Source organism: Rhinolophus sinicus, chromosome 8, assembly GCF_057876585.1.
Source record: "Rhinolophus sinicus isolate RSI-liver-muscle chromosome 8, RSI-T2T, whole genome shotgun sequence".
NCBI classification, from domain to species: Eukaryota; Metazoa; Chordata; class Mammalia; order Chiroptera; family Rhinolophidae; genus Rhinolophus; species Rhinolophus sinicus.
In genome coordinates, this window is record NC_142508.1 from 723762 (window position 1) to 737332 (window position 13571).

Genomic DNA, 13571 nt, shown 5'->3' on the forward strand with positions numbered 1-13571 from the left:
CACAAAAGTGTGTTCTTAGTCTGTAATAAAAATAAATCCAGGGCCGGCCCGGTGGCTCAGGCGGTTGGAGCTCCATGCTCCTAACTCCGAAGGCTGCCGGTTCGATTCCCACATGGGCCAGTGGGCTCTCAACCACAAGGTTGCCAGTTCAACTCCTAGAGTCTTGCAAGGGATGGTGGGTTGTGCCCCCTGAAACTAGAAGCGGCAACTGGACCTGGAGCTGAGCTGTGCCCTCCACAACTAAGATTGAAAGGACAACAACTTGACTTGGAAAAAAGTCCTGGAAGTACACACTGCTCCCCAATAAAGTCCTGTTCCAATTCCCCAATAAAATCTTTTAAAAAAATAAATAAATAAATCCAATGTTATGTTATTGTTAAAATTAAACATTGCATGTGTTCAATAATAAAAACAAAATACTTATTTAACATCAGAAATACTTAGTCACTTATAGCTTCATTTATAACGGTTCTCCTGCCACTGCTCGTGGTAATTTCATATACAGATTCATAAAATAATTATGACAATCTGTGGGAGTAATGATTGAAACGGAATGATTAAGAACATCTACTAACTGTTCGTGGTTTGATGGATCAGCCAAAATCTTTCTTGCACAGAACTTACTTTTTGAGAACGTTTCTTCAGTGGGGTTCATGATTGGAGCATATGGTGGTAGAAATAGTAAAGTGTGTCTTGTCTGACCAACAAGGTCACGCACTTCCTGGGTTCTGTGGAGGCTGACGTTGTCCAAAACAAACCACACGTCCTCCAGATTATCTTCATCCAATTTCTGCAATAATCTCTGAAGAAATTTGCAAAACATATTTGAAGTAACCGTAGTGTGTGCCACACTTCACGCCAACCATTCCCTGAATGTTTATTGCTGCAATTAGCGAAACATTTCGTCCTCCAACCATTGGCACGGTCACACTTTCCATCGCGCCTTCATTTTTCAAAAATTAAGTTCTGCACACGAAATACTTCGGTTGATCCATCAAACCATGAACAGTTAGGAGATGCCATTAATCACTCTTTTGGAACTGTTACTCCTACAGACTATATTTTATGAATCTGTATACCAAATTACCACGAGCAGTGACAGAACTGTTATAAATGAAGCTACAAGTAAATCAGTATTTCTAATGTTAAATAAGTATTTTATGTTTATTATTAAATACATGTAATAAAATGTTTAATTTTAACAACTTAACATTGGATATATTTTTATTACAAAGATTAAGAAAACATTTTTGTGGAAAAATTTGATCTGCAAAAGGTTGGATTTGATCTGCAAAACCTGTACGTGCTTAGGCGGTTGCCCCCTGAGGTGGGGAATATGCCTGAGTCACCGGCCCATTTCCCACCACCGCACGGCATGTGCGGGGACACGGCCCTGGCTCAGCCCCACCCAGCCTGGTGCTTGTCTTACACAGGTGGGGCCCTGGGTTCCTCACAGAGTCCAGACAAACTGTGCCTGAACTACACCAACTTCAGTTGTGTTGTTGGGCAGCCATGGGCCCCGAGGGCTCCCCGGCTGAGACTGCAATGGACGTCCCCCTCCCACTGCGTCCCAAGGCTCCGGAACCACTCTGGGGCCCCTTCTGAGCCCAGGGCCCGGGAGGAAACGCACCTTTCCAGGACCCTCCACCCGTGCTCAGCCCCTCCTGCACGGCCTCTTACCAAGGGATGGGGGCCCAAGGACAGAGGCTCGAGCAGCCACCCACACGGGGAGGAATCGTAAGCCCCCGACTAGACTTGTGTGAGGAAGCCCAGGGGCTCCAACAGTCACAAAGTTTAAAAGGTCATTATGCCGTTGTCACTAAACAAGCAAGAGTTACCGTGAAAGTCCCTGCTCACGACTCCCAGCCACACTCGGCCGTTAGTACAGCGGGCAGGATGCTGACATCACACACACGCCATCCCAAGACGCACTGGGATGCATTCTGGCATCTAGTTCGTCATTTTCATCAGTGTCTCCCACGGATTGACCGATCTGACCCCCAAATCTCACACTGTCACTCATCATAAGTGAATATATGAACATGTACGTAATCAGTACACTCCCGAGAGCTCTGTCTGCATGCAAAATTACTTCATTCTTCACGCTTCCAGAAGATTCCGTTTTGCATAATAAATGCTGATGGGGCAGCTGACAATCACATGGGAGGACTAGCATGAGGAGGGATTGCAATGTCATCGGTGCGTGAAGCAGTCTAGAGGTCGCCGGAGTGACCCGCCGCCCCCGCCGGCTCTCTGGGTGCAGAGGACTGAGACCAAGCCCCCAGCCCCTGTGAGAGGCAGCCCGCAAGCCCACATGCAGCCTGTTAGCACGGCCCTCCTGGGAGCCAGCCTCCAGCTGATTTAGACGCACAGTCAGGCGGATATTAAAATTAATTAGGCTATTTTAATGCAGAGGAAGCGTGTCTTGAAAAATATACACACACCACCCCAAACAAGTGCTGCGACCAGCCTGGCCCTGCGCAGACCACTGTCACCTACTGACAGACCCCTGGCCCAGACACTCTGAGTGACTTGGAGGCAGAGTCACCACATCAGAGGAAGAAATCAGAGCACGACATGGCTGGTGTGTCCCAGAACAGACGGCCGGCACCACGCTCGCTGAAGCTATGTGTCCGTCACACAGAAATGTGGCCTCCCTCAGGCCACAGCGGTTAAGGGACGGTGTTGCCATTGACCAGATGCCTCCGTCACGCTCTCACCTACTCACCACATCGGCTGAAGGGTGCACAGAACTGGCCTGTCCCCCTGCAGCTTTATCCCCCTCCCCCCAGTGCCAAGCTGAGAAACACATAGTTTTACTGAGATAAAGAGAAGAAAACCAGGGGCAGCCGGATGGCTCAGTAGGTTAGAGCGCGAGCTCTCAACAACAAGGTTGCCAGTTCAATTCCCGCATGGGATGGTGGGCTGTGCCCCCTGCAACTAAAGATTGAAAACGGCGACTGGACTTAGAGCTGAGCTGCGCCCTCCACAACTAGATTGAAGGACAATGACTTGGAGCTGAAGAAACACACTGTTCCCCAATAAAAAATTAAAACAACAAAAAGAGGGAGAAAAAAACTAACTTTGCCAAGTTTGTAACAATGTATAGATTACATTTGCCTTTTGAATCTCGTCCAGAAGGACACGCAACACAGTCAGTCAGTCGTCCTGGTCATGCCACCCACCGTCAGCGACACAGAACGCGCACCTGAGCAGGTGTGCTCTGATGTCAGCCTGATGAGGGTGTTGTCACGGCGAGCGGAGGGGCACATTTCAGTGGCAGGTACATGGCCTCTCTCTGGCGCTGCCGGGAGCCTGGCACATAATGGGCGGGTCTGGAGCCCTAGCCAACGTGGGCAGCGGACACCCTGCATCCCTGCGTCCCCATGAGACCCTGAAGCAGGAGGGCACTGGCTCAGCAGCAGCAATTGAACTTATTATCAGTTAAAGTAGAATCTTAAATTGGAGTTTAGAAAAAAACAGACACCGTTTATAAGAACATGTCCAAAATGAAACAATTTGAAAAATCGAAAGAGAGGCAAGGAGTAAACCAGGAACATGCTGAACATGTGAAAACCAGGGGCTGGAACCTCGGCTCTCCAACAGGTGTCCCCAGGACGCGGGAGCCGGAGGGCGACCAGGAGGGGCCATGTCCATGGAGAAGTAAGTGTGCGGTCCTGCCAGGCGGGGCTGGGCTCTTCCTCTGAAGGAGCTTAAGCAACAGGACACCGTGGGTGGGTGGACCGCCTGGTGTGACAGAGCCTGTTGAGAGCGACTGTGACACACGGCGCCGCCCACCGAGGGGCAACAGAGAAGGGCAGAGGGAGGCGGGGGGCCATGCAGGAGTCCAAGCCCCGCTTCCCTGCTGGGTTGCACCAGCTGCTCCTTGCCGGCCCAGTCCTGGGGGCGCTGGGGGCAGACCGCAGACCAGAGGACGTGGGTGCCCCTCCTGGTCTGCTACTCGGGCCAGCGCCGCCAGCACGTGCCTTCGCATCTGCAGTTTGGTTAGTCCCAGGAGCACCGGCAGACTGGTTTCATGTTTGCGGCGCTCACAGGGGATCCGCCCGTGTGCCTGTCGAGACAGGAGCCCAGCGGCTCAGCCCCAGTTCCAGGCGTGTCAGCAGCAGACCCGAGCGCCAGCTCCGTGGGCTCCCGGTGCTGGCTCTGCCTGCAGCCCACTCGGGCATCCTGAACCAGGTGCAAAGGTGCTGCCACCCGTGGGCCGCGTCTGAGCTCTGACAGCCCCACCTGTTCTGTCACAGGCGTCCACACCCCACACGCTGAGCAAAGCCTTTCTCCAACAGTAAAAGCGTCAGTGATCACACAGCCAGCACACACTCTGCCCGTCCCTCACGCCTCCTCCTGTGGCCGTCACCAACTTCAAAGTCAGCGGCTAGATGGCACTCTGTCCTCCCAGGGGAGACCCGGAAGTGGAGCGAAGCCCGAGGCTGGATTTCACACCCACAGATCGGTGAGCAATGTCGGCAGCAGGCTGTGGCCACTTCATCTTCATGAAAAAACCCACATTTCCTGAGCGTTTTTCCTCGTGTTTGGACCACAACGGACGTGCTGCAGAAGGGGGGCCGTTACCCAGCTCCCATGTTCTGAGAAGGGAGAGGACCACCGGGATGCTGGCTGCTGGGTCAGTACCACTTGTTCCAGGGGCTATTTTTAAACCCATGACATCCTCCAGATGTGAGTGACGTTCCGATGGTGAAGAGGGTGCTGCCCGTGTGCCACGGGGGAGACGCCAGGAAGCAAACTGGGCCTTCCCTCTACGGCCCAGCGCCTCCGGGCAGGGGTGACAGCGTGTGGGGACCCCACGGACGTAGCCTGCAGAGGACACCATCTCCCACAGCTGTGACCAGCCACTGCCATTTCCACGTAACCCTGAGCAGAATGTGACCTGAGGCTGTTCATGAAAAGAATCACTAGATTCTGAAAACAAAACATCCGTCATTCCCTCAGTAAAAAGAAAGAGAGGATCAAACTTCAGACACGTACCGTGTTCTGGAAGGAGTTTTAGGTTATCCCATCACTGCTCTGCTGCTGTGCCCTGACCCCGCTCAGCAGACACGCTGACGTGGGGGTGACAGATGCAATTCTCACCTAACCCGCTTCTCCATCATTCTGAGATAAAGACGCTGTGCATTTGAAATAAAGTTCTTTTCCTCCTCTTTCTTTCTGGTGATGAAGGTGGGGTGGTCCCTCCACTGCGGGCTGGGGTGGTGGTGACAGGCGCCTCCCATCATTGCCGACCTAGCCCAGTGCACCCCAGGCCACTGGCCCATCGTTCTCAGAGCCGGGTGGGTCCCAAGCTGCACCGCTGGCCGGGGTCCCTGTGAGGGCAGAGCTCTTTGACACTCACAGGGTTTGTCCCAGTCTCTCTGTCTCAGGGGCGTTCACAAGAATGGGGGCGATGGGAGCAGGACAGGTGTTTGTAGAGCTGGGAGGTGGCCCTGGTGACACCTTTGCCGCCCGGCTGGTAAGTTACTCAGGGCCACGGCAGGCCGACGGGGGCCTGGAACTCCAAGCATACGGGATTCCTTCTGGAACTCTCCCTCAGCAGGACGAAGTCCCCTCCGTGTGAGCACAGCACGCGGCCCTCTGACACTCCCGAGTCCTCCTGCCTGCACGGCCCCCAGGGGACAGGACAGCACCCTGCATCACCAGTGCCCTGGCCGGGACGCATGGGTCCCCACCGTGCAGGACGTGTGTCCCTGGATGCGGGCAGGAAAACCCCACCTCGTGGGGAGGGGCAGACGGGATCCCAGCCCTCTGACTGCGCCATCCCTTTCTGCTGAGGCCACCGTGTGGAAGGCATCCAAGCAGCACAGGCCCCTGGGAATGTGACACTCCCCGGAAAGGGCGCACAAAGCCCTCTCCCATGGAAAGCTGTGGAGGGCTGGCGACTGCAGAGCTTCCTGTGGTCACAGCGCCAGCCGGGCAGAGGGCAGGCCGAGCGTCCTCAGGAAGAGCCTCCTTGCCTGTAGCCTGTGGTTGGGCGGGAGGTGGGGGACAGGTCCTAACTGATCTGGCAGCCAGGGATCTGCCCCGCCCCCCTCCTGGCACCAGGGGCCGGAGGAAACGTGTCTGATATTCAGATAATGCCACTTCTCGTGTTTATATCCCTTTTTGTCTCTGATCACACACAATAAAAGAATGCCCCCAAAGGGTCACAGAGGTCAGTGAAAATCCTACAAGCTTTTCCAGAACAAATAACAGACACTGACCTCTGGCCCTCTTTTTGCATAAGAATTAACATCAGCTGGCCGGGCCTCTGCTAGTGGCACTGGGACTTCGTAAATGCCAGCTTCTGATTTAAAACTCCAATTTTTTTTTTTTTCCTTAAGAAGCCAGAAGAAAAGGGGGGACTTGGAGCTCATCTGCATTACAGATCAGGCCTCCGGAGAAAATCAACCATCCATAATTCATGACGCGTTTCCTGCAGGAGCTGGAGACAGGCAGGATCCTAGCAACCGAGTCCTGGCAACCTGCAGCCAATCGGGCGCCACCTCCGCCTACCGAGCCGGAGGGAGGGGGGCCAGGCCGAGCGGCTCGTATGTCCACATGTCTGCACGGCTTTTTATGAACTATTACATGGGCTCAGGCTGGAGGAGGTGACTTTGAGACACATAAAATGTCAGCAAAAATTGGGGGCAAGACCCGGTTTTTCTAGAGCAGCAGCCGCGGCCACACTGCCCTGTGGATGTGACTACAAAGTGCCAGGTTCTGAATTAAAATCACATCATCTCTCACCAGCAAATATTTTTTACAAAAATAATGCGACATGTAAAAAGGCTGCTGGCGTCTGCACCAGGAGAGGGGGCTCTGATGGCACTCGAGGGGCTGTCGTGTGAACATGGCTCATTTCAACCCCCTTTCATCTTCTCACCACAAGCTGGTTGCAGAACTGTGCAAACCCGCGTTCTCCATGCGCCCCCACAGCCCGAGAGCCCCGCCAGCAAGTCGAGAACCCCCGCTCCTGTCCTGCGATCTGGCGGGGCGTGGAGAAGCCAGACAATGTGCTCGCACCACGCTGCGAGGACAGGACACGCGCCGCTAAAAGCCACTGACGTTTCGTAAATGGAGTGGGTGGGAGTCGCGCTATTGAAATAACGGTTCATTTGTCTTTTAGAAAAGACGCAGCTGGGGCCGTCACGTCTCACCTCCAGCGTTCTCCTGCCGCAGTCACGGCTCACCTGACACCTGCAGGCCACACCCAGCCCACACCTGTCCTCCAGAAAGTAAAGGGACTGGGTCGGGGCGGCCACCACCATGGGCGAAGTACTGGCGGCCCCACTGCGACCCGGCCCCCAGGCTGCCAGGCGCCGTCTCCGCCAGCCGTTGCATTTGGTGTCCTGTCCTGTGACTCTGAACGTCCTCGTCACACACAAACACCACCCTTTCTTCCTTTAACTGGGAGGCACTGGGGAAAGTTCTTGTCTGCTCTGTGTCCACCCCGAGTGAGGATTTCCCAGGATGCCCCTGTCAGCCACTGGGCCACTGGCCCCCTGATTTCCGGGGGGTCTGCCTAATGCTTTCTGACACACATGCCGGCCGCCAGAATAAGCTCACAGGGAATCTTCTAGAAAAACCAAGAGCTCACTGCTGTGCCCTGGACTGGAGACAGCCCAGCCCCTGAACAGTGGACCGTGCCCGCGGCCTGGGCCCTTCGTGTCCCACTCACGGCATGTGCAGCTGGGTGGTGACAAAAATGTGAGGACATTTCCATGGACACTCTGCCCTGTTGGCCACTGTGCTGAAGCGAACCCAGCAGCGAGCGGAGAGGGGCGTGCGGCGCCTCGCGGGCCACCCCCGCCTGCACGGAGGGCCCTGCGCGCGAACCTTCCTAGAAGCGGATTTCACGGGCCTGCTCCTTCCCGCCATCCCACGCCGGTGGTGCTCCTGACACGCCTGGAAAGAACCATCCCGCCTGAAACACCAGTGGCGCTTTTCGTCTGTTTGAAACGCGTGGGTTCCCCTCAAGTGCAAGAAAACGTCACCTTCAGTGACGATGTAGGTTTAAAATCACTCTTACGTTTCTGCAGACGCCAGACGGACTCAAGCAGCTCAGCCAGCCTGCTTCAAAGCTACGAACACAACCAACAACCGTGGCGACGACGGGACCGGAGAAGCCGCGTGGCTGCCGGCACACTGGCCACGGAACCACCCTTTTGTGCCCGCAATTAGTCCAAAGGAAAGAGATTTTATACAGCAGGTCTGTGGCTCTTGTTAGAACCACCCAACGACTCCTCGCCTTGCAAGCCTCACGCTTGCCGCACTCGTCATGTGGGACAAACCTCTGAGGAGAAGCCGGCTTCCGAGCAGTCACGAGCGTCCCAGAGCCGAAGCTACGGCACCTATTTTCCACTCATGGGGATAAAAATGCATAGCGGGAACCCAAAGACATCGCTATTTTAAGTAACTCTGCCCCTTTATTTTTCACTACAATACAGTGGTACCTCAGTTTTCTAACGGAATCCGTTCCAGAAGGCCAGTCCAGTTCTGAAATGTTGGGAAAGGGCGGGCGGCGGGGCCTCGGGGTCTTGCACTGGGCGCAGCGGAAGCCACGTGCCGGGTTGCACTTCCGGGGCGCGTGCGAAACCGAAGCATCCACTTCCGGTGCACGGCCTTGGTAACCGCAGTGTTCGCCAAACGAGGTGTTCGTGAACCAGGATACTGCTGTGTCTGTTCACTTTTAAGTACAAACAAAAACTGGAAAGCAGCAGGAACATAATCCCGAAACAGCCACCTGCCGATATTGAAACCGTGGGGAAGCGAGTCCCGCCACACTTACTGATGGCAAGTGCCGTGGTTATGAACTTTCAAAGTGGCCACAGCTCCTGGGAAGGTCACCCTCAGTACTGAAGCTGCTCACAGCACAGGTCACCGCTGCCTCCGCCCGCTCGCGTGACAGGCAGCAGACAATCGCAGGAGACTTTATGCAAACACTGTGCTTCCCACCCAGAGCTGGTATTGCCACTCCCAGTGGCCTCCGTTTGAGGCGAGCTCCGTCCCACTTGGGCGACTCCAGTGGGCGTGACCTGACTTGTGGCAGAGCAAACACTTGTGGACCCTGCCAACCCCGGCATCCAGACCCCACGGAATCCTCGCAGCCAGACCAGCCCCCAAGCCGGTCCCAGAGGGAAGCCAGTCAGGATTCTATGTCCCCAGCCCTGCCCCTGCGTCTGAGCCGCCACCCAGGGAGTAAGCTGACAGCAGCCTGAACTGCGTCAACTCGCGTGCTGACCTTCAAGAGCGAGAACAAAACATCGGAATGCCTCCCGATGGCAGGAGGTTCGCTGCTGTTTGACGACGTTCTCGAGAAGGTTCAAATGACGGGAAAAGGTCCGCGGTACATACTAAGTGGACGGGCAGGATTCGAAACCGTCACATGCGGTTCCCGCATGTGTTTGAATGACATTTGTACGTGCACGTCTATGCCACAGCAAGGACGGAAGCAAGTTTTCCAGGGCACTTACCCTGTCTCCAGGTCACCAGCACTCTGTCCTCATTCATCTTTTCTGTGTTTTCCAAGTTCTTAAGTGAGCGTTTGCATCACGGGGGGATTTGCAATTAGGAAGGGAGCTGGAGTTCAGGGACTCGCCTTCCATCAGAAGGGTCTAAACATTGGCGCCCGAAGGCAGCGGCTGACACAAGGTTCTGGATGGATGCTGGGATTTCACAGAACTGGGGACCCAGGCACACCGTCAGCAAGGCCAGCAGGGTGAGTCCATGGGCCCCTGACGGCAGGACAGACGGACACACATGCACTACCTTGACTTCCTCCGTGGGGCCATCAAAACCCTGCCATGCCTTGCCGCCCCTCAGCTTTCATTCTCTTGGAAAAGCAGCCTTTGGGTATTATTCCCTTTGGAGAAAGACAGGTCATGACCTCCTGGGGAAGGGACTGTCAGACAAAGCCATCCCCCCACCACAGGAGGGACGCACTGCCATGGGACCCATCAGAGGGCTGTGGCAATGACACACGGTCCAAGGGGATGTGGCACTAAGGGACGGACCTCGTTGACCCCGCTCATGCAGGGGAGAATGTGAATATTGACCAGTCACTGGTTTCTCTCCCTTCAAAGGGGCGAAGACAGGTCCGCCATATTCCAGAACAGTTAGCCTCCTTGCTCGCGTCTCTTTTCCCTTCCCTTCCTTCCTGTCTTTCTAGTTCAGAGCTGACACTGTCCCCACATCAGCACGGGAGACCCCAGGAAGTCTTTCCTCCAAAAACTGACAGACCTGTGATTCTAAAAGCTGTTTCAGAGGCCCAGGGCTGAGGTCTTCCCTGGCTTTCTTTCTGTGCCTCAGGCACAAAGAGGGTGAGCAGAGGAGGGGAGCTGAGAAAAATGACCCTTAACCCTCGCTCGGCAGGGGGCGAAGGTTCACGAGAGGCCAAGAAGGATGCTTCCCGGCCCCTCGCCTGCACCGTGGGGGCTGGGAACGTGGAGAACCAGGGAGAATGCCATCAAGTGCAATCTCGGTCACTCTGAAAGGCAGGACACCCCATCCCTCGCCCTCCAAGGAAAACCTCACACCAGACAAAACCCCTGAGCCGGTTTGAAGCAAGAAGGAGTCTCAAATTCTCTGACCTAGAAATCAGGAAGAAAAGTGGAAAAAAATTAAATGAAAAAATCAGGGACAAGGGTGGGACCAGGGGCACCCGCTGGAGAGGCATAATCAGGACTCCTAGCTACAAATTGTAATGGTTTTGATTAGACGTGAGTTGAACTGGCTTCTGTGCTTCGTCCTTTCTTAAGGGACGTGATTTTCCTCCTACAGCTCACAATGCAGAACAAGGGAGGGTGGAAGGGGAGACAGATGAGGAGAGAAAGGTGGGGGCAGCCGCCTTCCTGCCGTTCAATCCCCCTTGAAGCATATATTTAATCAGAGCTGCCTGAAGCCCCACAGCACTCAGCCAGGCAGGGGTTCTGGACACCAGGCTGTGTGGGCGATGGTGGGGGCATCGAGTTAGGGGCAGAGCTGAGGGATGTCAGCCCAGGAGCCACAGGCCCAGCTGGGGCCATCAGGGCAGGCACCATCTCCAGGCCTCAGTTTCCTCATCTATGAAATGAGGTAACTGCACAGGTGTGTGTGGATATCACATGCATGAGAGGCTTCACAAACCCACCTTCAGTGAGCTGAGGAATTATTGTTGTTAATATTAATAATGTAGAAAACAGCATCTAGCAGAAACTGCAGATAGAACGTTAGTTCGGAGGAAGTCTCAAAGTTGGGGGGTGTAAACAGTTCTGACAAGTCTGGGATTTGCAGAGGACGGTCTCATTAATTCATTAAGTAAATATTTTACTGAACATGAGAGGAAATGTAGCCACCTCCAGTGGTCAAAGTTTTAATACTTCAGCCTAAATATACTTTGGAAGTCTTTGCAATAATGAAAAAATCATTTCCAAAGAGAATGTCACAGCCCAAAGGTTTGTGAAAATGGCCTGGAGGTTCTAGCAAATTTCATGTTGACGCCCAGCAAAGTTCCAGAGCACCTCACTAAACCAGACACTGGGAGTTTTTGTTAAAGAGTCTGCAGCATTTTTTAAGGCAGTATTACCCTGATACCAATACCAGACAAAGATGTCACAGGAAAACTACAGACCGATGTCTCTTATGAATACGGACACAAAAATCCTCAACAAAAAACTGGGCAAACCAAGGCAGCAACATGTAAAAAGAAGTCTACACCGTGACCATGAGGGGTTTATCCCAGGAATGCAAGGTTGTTTTAACCCTCAAAGAGCAATTAAAAAAACACATCATATGAATAGAATAAAAAAACAATCACATGATCGTCTCAAGGCAGAAAAGCCTGCAACAAAATAAAGACACTAAAAAAAAGTAGGAGTGAAAGGGAACTTGCTAGACTTACAAAGGGTTTCTACAAGAAACCCACAGCTGACATCCCCTTCACGGCAAGCTTTCCCCACCAGATCAGGGACAAGACAGGCAGTCCGTTCTCACCACTGCTACTGATGGTCTAGTGGAGGTTCTCGCAGAGCAATAAGCAAGGAAAAAAATAATAATAAAACACATCCAAACTGAAAAGGGAGAAATAAAATGATCTCTATTTGCTGGTGACATAATCCTGAATATAGAAAATCCTAACAAATCCACTAAAAAAGTGTGATAACTAATGAGTTCCACAAGGTCGTAGAATCCAAGACCGACACAAAGGTGAGTGGAGCGTCTGCACACGTGCAACGAGCAATCTGGAAACGAAGACAACAGTTACATTCATACCAGCATCAAAAGAATAAAATACTTAAGGATAACTTTAACAGAAGAAATGCAAAAAACTTACACTCGGAATCCAACAAATCCTGTTGAAAGAAATTAAAGGGCTAAATAAATGGGAACCGCGTCCGTGTTCCCAGATCAGAAGACTTGTCCTGTTTCTACGGCCCCAGATCCCAGCTCACGGTTCCGTACAAATCGAGCAGCTGATTTAAAATTTACACAAAATTTCAAGGGGCCCAGAACAGCCAAAGCCATGTCACTCTTGCCCCTGGAACCCAGGCTGCTGGGGCTGAGCGTGTGCTTGTCTGGACGCTTGGCAGCCCTGCCACAGGCGCAGAGCTGCAGTGACGGGACCCCCGGCCCCCATGGCACAGCCCTCGGGCCTGGTCTCGCTTGCCTGCCGCCCTCTGGCAGGCAGCGCCACGAGCATGTTTATGGACAGAGACAGTTTGCCACCTGGTCATCTTCACGGTCAGGAGCAAACGACACGTCTCGCATAGAGACTGAGACTACGAACGGGACAGGACAGAAGCCCTCAACCGGATGGCAGCTTCGGGAGAAGGCCGGGCACCAGCGGGGTTGGCCTGAGGCCACATGGGGAGGCAGAGGAGGTGGGCTCTGCACCCAGAGGCGGACCCAGCGCCCTGTGTGTTACAGTCAGACGCTAACAGGTAACTGGTCCAGGGCCAGCTCCCTGAGAATGACACCAAAATAACCCGAAAAGACAACTGAGGGGACTGATTTCTGACTGGGGCATCACTGTGAGGACAGTGTCTCAGGGAGGGAGGGCAGAAGCCATCCGGAGGCTGGACGCCTGAGACCTCGGTGTCCCAGGGCCAAGCCCCCTGGAGGCTCTAGGGCAGGTCCTTCCTGCCTCTTCCAGCTCCTACTGATGCCGGAATGCTTGGCTTGTGGACACATCGTGCCAACCTCTGCCTCTGTCATCACGCGGCCTCTTTACAAGGACACCAGTCCTTGGATTCAGAGCCTCCCTCCTCCACTCAGGTCTCTCCTGACCGTGGTCACACCTGTGAAGACCCTCCTTCCACAGGACGCCATATCCACAGGTGCCTGGGGTGAGGACCCCACCTTGCCTTTCTGGGGGGACACGATTCAAGACTGCTAGGGAACTCCCACCAACAACCTGCCCCCAGGACACACAGCAGGCGCCTTCAGGGGCCAGCAGCCAGCTGTGACCTGGGCCTCAGAAAGGACCATCGCCCAGGTTACTTCTAGTTCTAAAGACCCTGGCTTTCGTCTCCACGCCCACTGTCAGCACGGGGACGGAGCAGCCATCGTCAGAAGCCAGACCA